This window comes from Lissotriton helveticus, chromosome 4_1, assembly GCF_964261635.1.
Source record: "Lissotriton helveticus chromosome 4_1, aLisHel1.1, whole genome shotgun sequence".
Taxonomy (NCBI): domain Eukaryota; kingdom Metazoa; phylum Chordata; class Amphibia; order Caudata; family Salamandridae; genus Lissotriton; species Lissotriton helveticus.
Window position 1 is genome coordinate 1,048,293,776 of NC_136063.1, and position 13,960 is coordinate 1,048,307,735.

General features: G+C 45.7%; 1 protein-coding gene across 1 annotated transcript in view; it reads right to left on the minus strand.

Annotated features, from left to right (window-relative positions):
* LOC144828105 (uncharacterized) overlaps positions 1–13,960 on the minus strand; it is a 431,229-nt gene that overhangs the window by 42,886 nt on the left and 374,383 nt on the right. The window lies entirely within an intron of this gene.

Below are 13,960 nucleotides of genomic sequence, written 5' to 3' on the forward strand. Positions count from 1 at the left end.
TAAAGAAATGCTGCATTATTTTCCAGAACACCTTTTTGATACACTGCAAATATAGTTTACATCCCTCCTCAGAGAAGCTGCCACTTGCACTTTTTACAATACACTTGCTAGAGGAGAGATGCCACACACCATCTAAAAATCAACATGCCAATTTTTTCAGCTTTAAATATGTTTAAGTATCATTTCGAGTCAGAATGACAAACGCAAGAATATGTATGCCAAATACCACTTACAACTTCAAACGTTCCGCAAGGCGTGTGGAGTAGTCTGTAAAAGTAAGTGACACCTAGAAAGCTGTGGTTCGCTGAAACAGACACGAACACCCACAGAATGATAACTTTATGTGCATCTAGGTACATTTGCTTTGCCTTTCCAACAATTTCATGACCTTTTAAATTTACACCTGTCCGACCCAGGGGCAAGTAATGCTCATACTGAAGGAAGTAATATTGTATTACTTGTACGTTTTTTACAGTGCAAACTTCCGTTCACAATGAGTCTCTTGGTGCTAAAACTAAATGGTACCTAATATTTGAAGCAGAGTAGGTAAATGGAAGAACTCAACTAAAACACTTTGATGTAGAAAACGTTTAAAAAAAGTAAATCTGAAATGTTACATTTTCTCCTAACTATACACCTGCAGCTTTTATGTACAATTTAGAACTGGGGCCCTTCTCCTGAACATATTGAAAAACAGCTGTGCAAATGCTATTGTAACCCCACTGCTCCCAGTGTGTGGGTTAAGTTCTGCAACCATAGAACGTTTCATATTTACTTGACGTCACAATGTTCACATTAGAAATAGATGGATCATTCCTGCTTGTCGATTGCTGTCATTTACTCGATCTGCAGATGCATTACGTGTGTTTAGATCTGACACAAATAGATGGCTCGTGTTTACACTGTCTAGATATTTGTTGTATGCTTGATGGCTTAGGTCTAAAACGTGAGTCATCTACTTGGTCCTATGCACGAACAATGTAGAGAGGTATGAGCCAACGTCTAAATCGGGGTATATTGCAAATGCTAAAAACTAATGCGCCCGAATAACTTGATGCTTCCCTTGGAGGACTCTAAATCATCATTTTTTTAAATTGTTTTAGGTCTTAATAAATTATTAACCCAAGCCCAATTATGAGTATAAGCACTGCTGCTACCCCAGGTTTTGATCAGGAAGTGGGCTCAGGAGACGACACTTCTCGCATGTCAAGAACCCCCATATTGGTTTCAGATAACACCCCTGTCACTACGGCTGTGTCCGCCGTTACAGTAAAATCAAAGAGTCAAAAAAGAGGGTGTCCGAAAAATGCTAAAAATGTGGGAGTGAATATGGTTACTAGTAAACACCACCAAGCCAATATGGTAACAACTAGATCAAAGCCCACTAGTCCGATACCTTTAAGTACCATGGATCTAGAACATGTTTATAGTAAATTAATTGAGCTAATGAAACCTATCCACGAAAAAATAGACATTATGGCAAGGGAGGTTCATAAACTTAGAAACCAGATAGAGAAATTCAATACAGCAGCCCATCTGGATGTCCTTATGTTATCTCAAAACAGGGACATTATACCAGTTATGGAGAGCAACCATAGCACGAGTGCACCCAGTCAGGTAATTATCCACCAGCCTACCCCTAAGGAAAGCCTCCAAAAAGAAACAGCTCGTAGAGAATCAAGGGGTACTACGAAGTCAGGGACAATTAGCCGAGACCCCATTCCTAAAAAATTACCTTCTAACAATCCCACTAATGTTCCAGGGCAGACAGTACTACAAGAGCAGAATATACAAGACAATTTAGTGCCTAAGCATATAGCTAAACCAGAGTCCGCTGGCCATAATCAAAATTTCTGCTGTGATTATTTTACCCCCAGAATGTGGCCCTTATGTCGCTGTCCTTGCCAATATTCCAAAATTGAAGCCCACGCAATTTGAAAGTCATCAAATGCTTAAAAACAAAACTCTGCACTGGCTTTCTAAGTACTGTGGGTTTCCTATGTATGGGGCTAATCAGATAATTATGACCCAGAGAGTAGGCTGGTTGGGCCCTCTTGAAAAGAAAATTGAGGGTGACTGTGTGATCATCAATTACAGAACACCAGATTGGGCAAGAGATTGTATCCTGAATGCACCGCCACCTTCCAAATGGGAGTATAATACAACTTTACTCCCATTAGATTATTTCTATGGACAGCAGTCAGGTAAATATATAAATAAACAAACAATTGACCATCCCGGGGCTACCAACCGTACTAATGCCAATTCTGTATTTGCCCAACAAAAAATTCAAGATGGTTTTGCCATTCCAACTTCTAACAGATACCAACTCTTTGGGTCATTAGAAGATAACGACTGACTCACGAATCATATCATACATGATCATACCACGAACACCGGAAACCCGATAAGGGGACCCAAAGATCGGGTGTACTTAATTAACCAAGTAGAGTCATTGTTACCACCTATTATAGGAACCGACCATAATGTACCCCCCCTGATAATAGGGATAGTAAACAATGTAGGGGGGCCTCAGATAATGATACACTGGAGGTTGGAGCACTGGTACAATACAACGATATACCAGTAGCTGATAATATTTTGTCCAATAATCTAATAAACAAATTGGATTTAGAATTATTAGACTGCACTAAAAAAAGGGGTAACATTAAGTGCCCAACCTTTAAAGGAAGGGACTTTAACACTAACATTGATCACATACTTGTTTCTTGTGGTACGGCCTACTCTAATCTATGGATAGTCGAGCAGGCCGTGAGCGACCACAATAGCATCTTTTTGACATTACTGGGTTGGGGTTGCAAATCCCAAGTTTATAGTAAACCAATTCAGGATATTACGGCAGTAAGACCAAATGGACCAAGAATCAAGTGGGCCAAAGTTAATCCTGACAAGCTCCTAGCGGACGTTAATGTCAAATGCGGAGCAGAAATAAGTTATTGTATAAGTGATGAGGTGACCCCGGCCAATGTGCTCTCTATGTTTAGTAAGATAAATATAACAATAGAGGGATTGCTGACAGACAAGAGCCGTAAACAGAGGACTACACAAACCGGATGGTTTGATAAAGATTGTATTCAAGCCCTGTCCACACTAAAATTGGCTCTAGCGACAAAACCAAGAGATGTGGTATACATTAGGGAAAAGCGACACATTTATAAGATTACCCTAGAGGCACGTAAAAAAGAACTTCAAAATGAGGCATGGAATAATTTAGATATGGCCGTGACTACAAAAAAACAATAAACTATTTTGGGAGATTATTAACTGCCCATTTTAAAAAATGATAACATACCCGTAATTACTTCCCATGTTAACTGCAATGCATGGATAGATCATTTTTCAAAGGTTTTTAATTCGTATGGGCCGATTTTAGATTGTGAATTAGACACTGATGGTAAATGGCCGATTATTCTGCTATTTATTGGTTTGGATGAGGTCCGGATGGGTTTGGAAAAGAGTAATGGTGGCAAGGCTCCGGGCCCAGATGGTGTGCCCGTGGACTTATACAAGCATGAGATTAATCTATGGGCACCCATCCTAACACATTTTTTTAATGCTGCAATCGAATTTGACCTTCCACTGACTTGGGGCCAATCAATTACTATACCCCTTTTTAAAAAGGGCTCCAGGTCAGAGGCTTGCAATTATCGTCCCATCTCTCTTCTGGACTTGTCGATTAAAGTACTAAGTAGAATCCTCCTAGATAGATTAGAAACATGGGCAGAGGAGGAAACCATTTTATCACCGGTACAGTACGGGTTTAGAAGGGGGATGGGTACAATGGAGCAATGCATAAATCTTGATCTCATCATTAAACAATACACAAGAGTAAAGGAAGGAAACCTTTTTTTATGTTTTGCGGATTTAAGTTCTGCTTTTGATTTAGTTGAACACTCACTTTTTTGGCCTATCTTATTGGAAATGGGAGCTCCAAAATAGGTTATATACTTCCTGGCTAGATTGTATGAAAGACTGACGTGCAAAGTGCCGTTCGGCCCTGCCGGTGAGTGCACTCCGTTTTTAAAGTCAAAAGAGGCATTAGGCAAGGTTGCGTTTTAGCACCGTTTTTATTCTCTTTATTTATTAATCAGATAGATCCAATTCTCAGAAAGACCGCAGCGGACGCACCCCTAATTGATGGCGAACCTATTCCAATCCTGTTGTACGCAGACGATGCGGTTCTTTTATCACGCACTCAAATTGGCCTTCAACGCCTCATTGACAAATTTCAGATGTTTATAGCCAACAGGAAAATGCTAATTAATAAAGATAAAACTTTTATAATGTCATGTGGGAAGAAGACTAAGCAAAACAGGACCTTTTATTTAGAAAATGTAAGGTTAGAAACTGTTAAGAAATTCTGTTATCTTGGCATTACATTTTCTGGAGACGGGGGCTGGACCAACGAGCAAGAGAGTGTACGGCTAAAAATGGTCAGTAATATTAATAGTGTTTTTAGATTTGCCACCAAACTAGGGAGCCGTAGAATAAAGGAGATGATCTATATTTACAATACAAGGTGTTTGACATCTGCACTATATGGGGCAGGTGTATGGGGGCATCACACCCATAGCGGTAAGCTGATCCAACAACAGGAAAATGTATTCTTGAACCGCCTGTTGTGCACCCCTGCATCTGCATCTATTGAGCTCATTCACAGGGAGGTAGGCCTACACCACATTAGTGATTTAGCTGCCCTGCGCCCGTTGACTTTATGGCGGTCTATATGGTCCAAATCCAAAACTAAATTTACGCAAAACGTAATTAAAGATTGCCTAAAACTTGAGTGTTGTATGCGCATCCCATGGCTTAGACACATTCGATTTTGGTATAAGTTACTTTTTGATCTAGACCCCTTTTTGGAAATAGAACAGGGCACCCCCATATCCAAAAAAGAGCTGAAGGAATCCTTCTTAGAACATGCAGGGAAGGTCAGGGCTGTCGAATATGCAAAACAACGCAACTTTGTTTTCTACCAGGAGCATAATGTAAGCAAAGGTTTTCAGCAATATTTGACAGAAGTTACAAAAAGCTCTCACCGCTTTGTATTGACATGGTTAAGATCAGGTACTGTGCACCATCTTGTGTCCTTTCCTTATACCAGACGGAATAGTACCTCACCATGTCCTTGTGACGGGATATCTAAACAGAGTTGTTGTCATTTTATGCTTTTTTGTAAATTTTATATTTTTTTAAGGAAACTATATTTAAAGCCCATTCTTTTAAAGTACAAAATAAGAACAACTAAGGATGCACTGCAGATAATGTTTGAACTGAGAAGCACGGAAGTATGTTTTTATGTAGCTACATATATTTTAAAATGTGTATCTGTAAGGAAATCAATCATTATATGATTATGAAATATTAGATTCCATATTATGATACTTTTAGCATGAGAAATTAGCCTGTATGTGCTGTTTATTAGCACGAGCTATTTTAGTATATCAATTCTTGCACATGCATTACTGTGAAAACTGCACTTTATTATTGCGAGTTTTGCACATGTGCTTTATAGAAATCCGCATATATTTTTTCTTAGGTTGGCATGAATCACTTTATTGCGAATTTTGCACATGTATTTGAAATGTTTTCTATTTCATACTTGCTAATTACTGGAAAAATTGCTCAATGCCATGTACAGACACTGTAAGGCGTATCCTATTATAGAAAATTGCATTTTATCTTCAATATGTACTGTAATGCAAAGTTTTATGTCTTGTTTGCTATTCGGTTATATATATATATATATATATATACCGAATAAAGCATTTTTTAATTGAATTGAATTTAATCATACAAATATTATATAATTTACTGCCTTATGACGTTTAGAATCATAAAGTTTTTAAGGTGTAAAATTACTGTTTTTTAATGTTTTAAAGGTACGATGTGAACTGTTTAATATGTAAGTTATCCCTATTGATCGAATAAACTACTACTACTAACTACTACCTGCAGCCTTTCTGCCATGTGGTCATGTCACACCAATAAAATTAGGGTCTAAAGATGAATGGCAGATTAACTGCAGTTATAGGTTTCCATGTCCCATAACTAGGGATTTTGTGAATAGGTGTAGTGGTCAGAAATCAGGTCAATGTGGTTCTAGAGCATGGGTACTCACAAACTTTCTCTCGGGGGCCAAATTTACAGTGTGGTTTGTGGCCGAGGGCCGCACCGGTGGGGGCGGGGCCAGTAGGGGAGGGGCAAGAGCAACAAAAAAAACTATGACCATGAGGTTGAACAAATGCCCCTGCAGCGGACGCCTTTGACTACTGAGCTACCACACTCGGCATACACACATCTTTCTTTCTCTCTCTCTCTCCCCCTCTGTCTCCCTCCCTCTCTCTATCACTGTCTCCCTCCCTCTCTCTATCTCTCCCTCTCTCCCTCCCTCTCTCGCTCTGTCTCCCTCTGTCTCACTCACTCACTCTCCCTCCCTCTCTCTCTGTCTCCCTCCCTCTCTCTCCCTCTGTCTCCCTCCCTCTCTCTCCCTCTGTCTCCCTCCCTCTGTCTGTCTACCTCCCTCTGTCGCCCTCCTCCCTCTGTCTGTCTCCCACCGTCTGTCTCCCACCCTCTGTCTCTCTCCCTCCCTCTCTCTCCCTCTGTCTCCTTCCCTCCCTCTCTCTCCCTCTGTCTCCCTCCCTCTGTCTGTCTACCTCCCTCTGTCACCCTCCTCCCTCTGTCTGCAGTGTGGTTTGTGGCCGAGGACCGCACCGGTGGGGGAGGGGTCGGTGGGGGTGGGGGGTGGTGCAAGAGCAACAAAAAAACTATGACCATGAGGTTGAACACATGCCCCTCCAGCGGACGCCTTCGACCACTGAGCTACCAGACCCGACATACACACATCGTTCTTTCTCTCTCTCTCTCTCTCTCTCTCTCTGTCTCCCTCCACCTCTCTGTCTCCCTCCCTCTCTCTAACTCTGTCTTCCTCCCTCTCTCTATCTCTCTCTCTCCCTCCCCCTCTCTCTCTCTGTCTCCCTCTGTCTCACTCACTCTCCCTCCCTCTCTCTCTGTCTCCCTCCCTCTCTCTCCCTCTGTCATCCTCCCTCTCCCTCTCTCTTCCTCTGTCTCCCTCCCTCTGTCTCCCTCCCTCTGTCTGGCTACCTCTCTCTTGTTATGTATTATTTTAGGACCCTATTGTAAGTTTCCCGATTCATGCCCTTATATAGTTATAAATCACCATATCCTTATATAGGCATAGAAATCATAACCATATTTAGGCATAGCTCATGCAGTCCAAATACGGCAGGACTACTTCCACTAGTTCTGAAAATCCACAACGATTTCTTGGAGAACTCAGCTTCAGCAGCTAGGGACTTTCCCTTGCTTGAATATTGATTTATCCAAGAACTCATGGAGTTTTCAAAGAACTGAGACTCTTTGATGACGGTATTATGTCCAACTGTTTGTCAAACTCGGTAACTTCACATTATAAATATGCCCACACTCGCCCAAGCAAACACATGGTGGTTTGGAGCAGTTCGACTATCTACTTGCCCGACGCGCCCTGCTACAGCAAGTGCCGAAGGAAGCCGACCCTCCAGCAGACGCACTGAGAGAGAAGCTGTCTTTTCTCGAACCGAGAAATCCAGCTCCAGTGTTTCCATGCTACCCTTGCGGGTTGTTGGGAAATCGAGTCCCGAGACCGACCTTCTTCATTCTAAACTAAGGTACGGAGCTGATTAGACCCTTAGAGAAATCTTGGACAGATTCTTGGCAAAAGAATACTAATTTTATGCTACACCTCACTTACTCCTTCCCTCGTACTAAGCTTAGGTTAGGTACACCGGGGTAGGCGTATTTTAGAAGCACCAGTTGAGTACTTTTAGCCTCCATTATTTATGCATGTATTTATATATGGTTTAGGAACCATACAATGCTCTTACAGTATTATTTTATTCTACTATTTATACTGTATGCATTATGTTTTACAACCAGTTTTATGATTGTAGCAGTTAATTTCTTATGCTTGAGAAAAAAGACTGTTCAATAAATCATGTTATTGAAAACGCCCTTCTTTCTACTTTCTCTGCACCTCTAGTGAAACGAAGCATGCACGATTGATTGAGTGAAATGTCTATCTATTGTTTCCACGACTCTGAAGATACGTTTTATCTTGGGGAAACAAAGTTGTCATGTTTATGTGGTTGTCAGAGATTAATCCCTTCTTGTGAATTCGAGAACGTTTCTAGTGACCTCTGAGCTAGCTGGCACACACAATTAAGTCTAGTATATTCGATAGAGACCTAGTCGACCTCAGTCCTACGTCTAATCTATAGGATATACTATTCCAATGCGCAGAGCCTATTGGGAATATAGGAACTACACTACACTCTGTTGCCCTCCTCCCTCTGTCTGTCTCCCTTTGTCTGTTTCCCACCCTCTGTCTCTCTCCCTCTGTCTCCCTCCCTCTCTCCCCCTCTGTCTCCCTCCCTCCATCTCTCTCCCTCTGTCTCCCTCCCTCTGTCTCACTCCCTCTGTCTGCCTCCCTCTGTTGCCCTCCTCCCTCTGCCTGTCTTCCTCTGGATCCTTCTGTCTGTCACCCTCTGTCTGTCTCCCTCTGTCTGTCTCTCTCCCTCTGTCTGCCTCCCTCCCTATGTCTCTCTCTCTCTGTCTCCATCTGTCTCCCTCCCTCTGTCTCCCTCCCTCTGTCTCCTACCTTCCGTCTCTCTCCCTCCGTCTCCCTCCCTCTCTCCCCCTGTCTCCCTCCCTCCCTCTCTCTCCATCTGTCTCCCTCCCTCTGTCTCACTCCCTCTGTCTGTCTACCTCCCTCTGTTGCCCTCCTCCCTCTGCCTGTCTCCCTCTGTCGCCCTCTGTCTGTCGCCCTCTGTCTGTCTCCCTCTATCTGTCTCTATCTCTCAGTCTGTCTCCCTCTGTCTCTCTCTCTGTCTCCCTCTGTCTCCCTCGCTCTGTCTCCCTCCCTCTGTCTTTGCTCTCTATCTGTCGCCCTCTGTCTGTCGCCCTTTGTCTGTCACTCTCTGTCTGTCTACGTCCCTCTGTCACACTCCATCTGTCTCCCTCCCTCTGTCTCCCTCTCTCTGTCTCCCTCTCTCTCGGTCTCCCTCTGTCTCCCTCTATCTGCCTCCCTCTCTTTCTCTATCTCTCTATCTGTCTCCCTCCCTCTGTCACCCTCTGTCTCCTCCCTCTCTCTCTGTCCCTCTGTCTCCCTCTCCCTCTCTGTCTCTCTATCTGTCTTAGTCTATGCCTCTATCTGTCTGTCCCGGTCTCTGCCTCTATCTGTCTGTCACCCTCTGTCTGTTGCCCTTTGTCTGTCACCCTCTGTCTGTCTCCCACCCTCTGTCTCCCTCCATCTGTCTCCCTCCCTCTGTCTCCCTCTCTCGGTCTCCCTCTCTCTCGGTCTCCCTCTGTCTCCCTCTATCTCTCCCTATCTGTCTCCCTCTGTCTCCCTCTCTCTCTCTCTCTGTCTCCCTCCCTCTCCCTCCCCCTGTCACCCTCTGTCTCCCTCCCTCTCTCTCTGTCTCCCTCCCCCTCTGTCTCCCTCCCTGTCTCTCTGTCTGTCTTAGTCTCTGCCTCCATCTGTCTGTCCCTGTCTCTGCCTTTATCTGTCTGTCTGTCCCTGTCTCTCCCTCTGTCTCCCTCCCTCTGTCTCACTCCCTCTGTCCCTGTCTGTCCTTGTCTCCCTCCCTCTCTCTCTGTCTCCCTCCCTCTCTCTCTGTATCCCTCCCTCTCTGTCTCTCTCTCTCTCCCTCTGTCTCCCTCGCTCTGTCCGTCTCCCTCTCTCTCTGTCTCCCTCTCTCTGTCTCCCTCCCTCTCCCTCCCTTTCCCTCCCTCTGCCTCCCTCCACCTGCCTCCCTCCCCCTGCCTCCCTCCCTCTGCCTCCCTCCCTCTGTCTCCCTCCCTCTCTGTCTCCCTCTGTCACCCTCTGTCTGCCTCCCTCTGTCTCCTTCTCTCTCTCTGTCTCCCTTCCTCACATTCTCTCTGTTACCCTCTGTCTCCCTCCCTCTCTCTCTCTCCCTCTGTCTCCCTCTCAGTTTCCCTCACTGCCTATATCTGTCTGTCCCTGTCTCTTCCTCTATCTGTCTGTCTGTCCCTGTCTCTATCTGTCCCTGTCTGTCCCTGTTTCCCTCCCTCTGTCTCCCTCTCTGTCTGTCTCTGCCTGCCCCTGTCTCTGCCTTCATCTGTCTCTGTCTGTCTCTATCTCTGTCTGTCTCTGTCTCCCTCCCTCTCTCCCTCTCTCCCTCTCTCCCTCTCTCTCTCTCTCCCTCCCTCTCTGTCTCTCTCTCTCTCTCTGTCTCTCTCTCCCTCTCTCATCTGTCTTCCTCTGTCTCCCTCACTCTCTCCGTCTCCCTCTCACTCTCTGTCTTCCTCTCGCTGTCTCCATCTCTCTGTCTCCCTCCCTCTCCCTCCCTCTCCCTCCCTCTGTCTCTGTTGGTCTGTCTCCCTCCCCCTGCCTCCCTCCCTCTGTCTCCCTCCCTCTCTGTCTCCCTCTCCCTCCATCTGTCTCCCTCTCTCTGTCTCCCTCTCTCTCTGTCTCCCTCTATCACCCTCTCTCTGCCTCCCTCTGTCTCCTTCTCTCTCTCTGTCTCCCTCCCTCTGTTACCCTCTGTCTCCCTTCCTCTCCCCCTCTGTCTCCCTCTCAGTTTCCCTCTCTGTCTCTCTGTCCCCGTCTCTGCCTCTATCTGTCTGTCCCTGCCTCTGTCTCTATCTGTCTGTCTGTCCCTGTCTCTATCCGTCCGTTTCCCTCCCTCTGTCTCCCTCTCTGTCTCTCTGTCTGTCTGCCCTTGTCCCTGTCTCTGCCTCCATCTGATTCTGTCTGTCTCTATCTCTGTCTGTCTATGTCTCCCTCCCTCTGTTTCCCTCCCTCTCTGGCTCTCCCTCTCTCTCTCCCTCTGTCTCACTCACTCTGTCTGTCTCCCTCTCTCTCCCTCTGTCTCCCTCCGTCTCCCTCCCTCTGTCTCCCTCCTTCTGCCTCCCTCCCTCTGCCTCCCTCCCTCTGTCTTCCTCCCTCTGTCACCCTCCCTCTCTGTCTCCCTCTGTATCCCTCTCTCTCTCTGTCTCCATCTCTCTTTGTCTCCCTCTGCCTCCCTCTGTCTCCCTCTCTCTCGGTCTCCCTCTCTCTCTTGGTCTCCCTCTCTCTGTCTCCCTCTCACCCTGTCTCCCTCTCTATCCATATCTCTCTGTCTCCCTCTCTCTCTGTCTCCCTCCCTCTGTTTCCCTCTATCTGTTTCCCTGTCTGTCTGTCTCCCTCCCTCTGTCGCCCCCTCCCTCTGTCTGTCCCCCTCCCTCTGTCTCCCTCCCTCTCTCTCTGTCTCCCTCTATCTGTCTCTATCTCCCTCCCTCAGTCTCCCTCCCTGTCTCCCTCCCTGTCTCCCTCCCTCGGTCTCCCTCCCTCGGTCTCCCTCCCTCTGTTTTCCTCCTTCTGTCTCCCTCCTTCTGTCTCCCTCTCTCTGTCTCCCTCTCTTTCTGTCTCCCTCTCTCTCTGTCTCCCTCTCTCTCTGTGTACCTCTCTTTCCCTCTCTCTCTGTGTATCTCCCTCCCTCCGTGTGTCTCCCTCCCTCTATCTGTCTCCCTGTCTGTCTGTATCCCTCCCTCTGTCGCCCCCTTCCCTCTGTCTGTCTCCCTCGGTCTCCCTCACTCTCTCTCTCCCTCTGTCTCCCTCTGTCTCCCACCCTATCTGTCTCCCTCTCTCTCTGTCTCCCTCTGTCTCCCACTGAGCTATTTAAATAGCATTTCCCTCCCCTGCGGACACCCATGTACCGGATCAGTGCCCCCTTTGTACTGCAGGAACACCATTGCAACTCCCATTCGTGCCCCTGAACCCTACAATGTAAATCTAGAGTTATACCAACATGCAGAGCCAGTATTCACAGCATGTTGGCAATATGAGCCTGCAACCCAGTGGTTCATGAATTATATTATGATGCAGGCTACTCTTCACAAAATTGAAATATATATATTACATAAATAGAGCCATCCAAAGGAGCATATGAGAATAGGAAAAAGTGTACCACCAGGGCTATTTAGGCCAAGTTCACCTCAATTTCCTCATCCTAATTCAACCTAGCTGGTGATTTTGTATGAAGGTCCAGAAAGTACCTGGACTCCAAGGTATCTCTATTGTCTCACCCTACTTCCACCTCTGAAGTTCCTTGCAATTCTGTCTATTGCAAGAAACAACCACTTGACCACATCACTGTTATGTTATTCATGAAAGTGCCTACCACGGGGTATGTGAAATCAGAATTCCTGATCATACATTGATGTTCCAATATGCCTATTTGTAGTGGAAAGATAGTACTGCCCACATGCATAAGTGGACAGGCACATACCAAGACGTATACAGTGGTCTGAGTCACAGTTGCAAAAACTACCTATCTTTGTCTTTAGTTCACCAGATGTAGCATACCCTGCAGTGTTAGAGATGAATACATAGGCTTTACACTTACCACATTTGTAAAATCCTTTAGGTTAAGTCAGTCAGGTATCCACCTTTCGGGCTTTAGTATAGTAGCTATGCGTCAGTTCATCCCCCAACGTCCTGCTTCTTCTATAAGTGTTTTTTTTAAACAAACTTTATTGGTTTTTCAATTTACGACCATTAGGAACAAATTGGTGTCAATTCTTGGCTAGATAAATCTCAGATGCCTCTGCAATCATACAATTCCCTAATTTGTAATGAACCCCATCTTACATTCCCACCCATAATCTCTTAATTGACAATTCAAAAGTAAGGGAAAAACAAAAGAATTAAAATAGGCCCAGCCCAATAATACAACCCACCCTATTAAACAATGTCCATGCGTTATAAACTCACTATGAATCATAAGAATTCTGCGCTAATCTACTAAACCACCCAGCTACCGTTCCCTCCCCCCTCCTCCGCGCCCCCAGGCAAGTCGCTTCTAGTATTATACCTTACAATCAATAACCTTCTGCATCTCATAAGTGGAATTAGCCCCGTAGTCTGGGAACGTGAACATGTGTGTGGCTATACTCCCTGGTCGCCTATCCTGTGTGCTGCAAGTGCATCCCAGTCATTACTGTTGTGAGCCATCATGGTGTTGCTCTGGCTCCTGTGTGGGCAGTGGAGTATCATCTTCACTATCACTGTCTGGGTCTTTTAGCAATCCTACCTCATGCTCCCATGCCCTGGCTGCCTCCAGTGAGCTCTCTCTCTCCGATCTCTTTGCCATTTGCAGCCGTACTATCCCATCGCATTCCGCCCATTTAACAAATTCTTTCTTCCATCTAGCTACTCCGGGTGCCACTCTCACTTTCCAGTGCATCGTGATTTTCTTTTTTGCCAACAATAACCCCATGTCTATGAACTTACTAGTGACCTTGGTTTTAGCCGTATGAGGAAACCAGTGTAGGACGCATGTCCCCAAGGCCAGTTCCAAACCTCTATCTGTCACTACATTCAGCAGTTCAACCACCTCCGTCCAATAATATGCTAATAACGGGCAACCCCATATCATATGAGGGAAATCCGCTCCCTCTCTTCTACAGCGCGGACATTCATCCGTGTCTGTGTTAAAATATGCTTTGATTTTCACCAGGGTGAGATAAGTCCTGTGCAGAATATAGAAATACACCAACTGAAACCAAGCATTCCTGGTGCTCTCCCACGCCCGTGCGACTATGTCAGCCCAAGCCCTATTAGGTATTTCATCACCCACATCCACTTCCCATTTTTGCTTAAGCACTTCCAAGAGAGCCAGCTTCTCTTGAATCATTCGATTGCAGAGGCACGTGACTGCCTTATATTTCCCTGCAGCAGTCACAATATACTGGCAACCCAAAGAAGTCCTAGGTTCAGTCTGGCCCTCATTCCAGTGTGCCCAAATTGCCGCAGTGAGAGCAGCGTGCAGTAAAAAGTCTCCCCCTTGCAAGTCAAACTGCTCCTGCAATATATGGAAGGGCAGCATAGTCCCATCCTCGTACAGGTCCCCAATAGTGGTTAGCCCACTCTCATCCC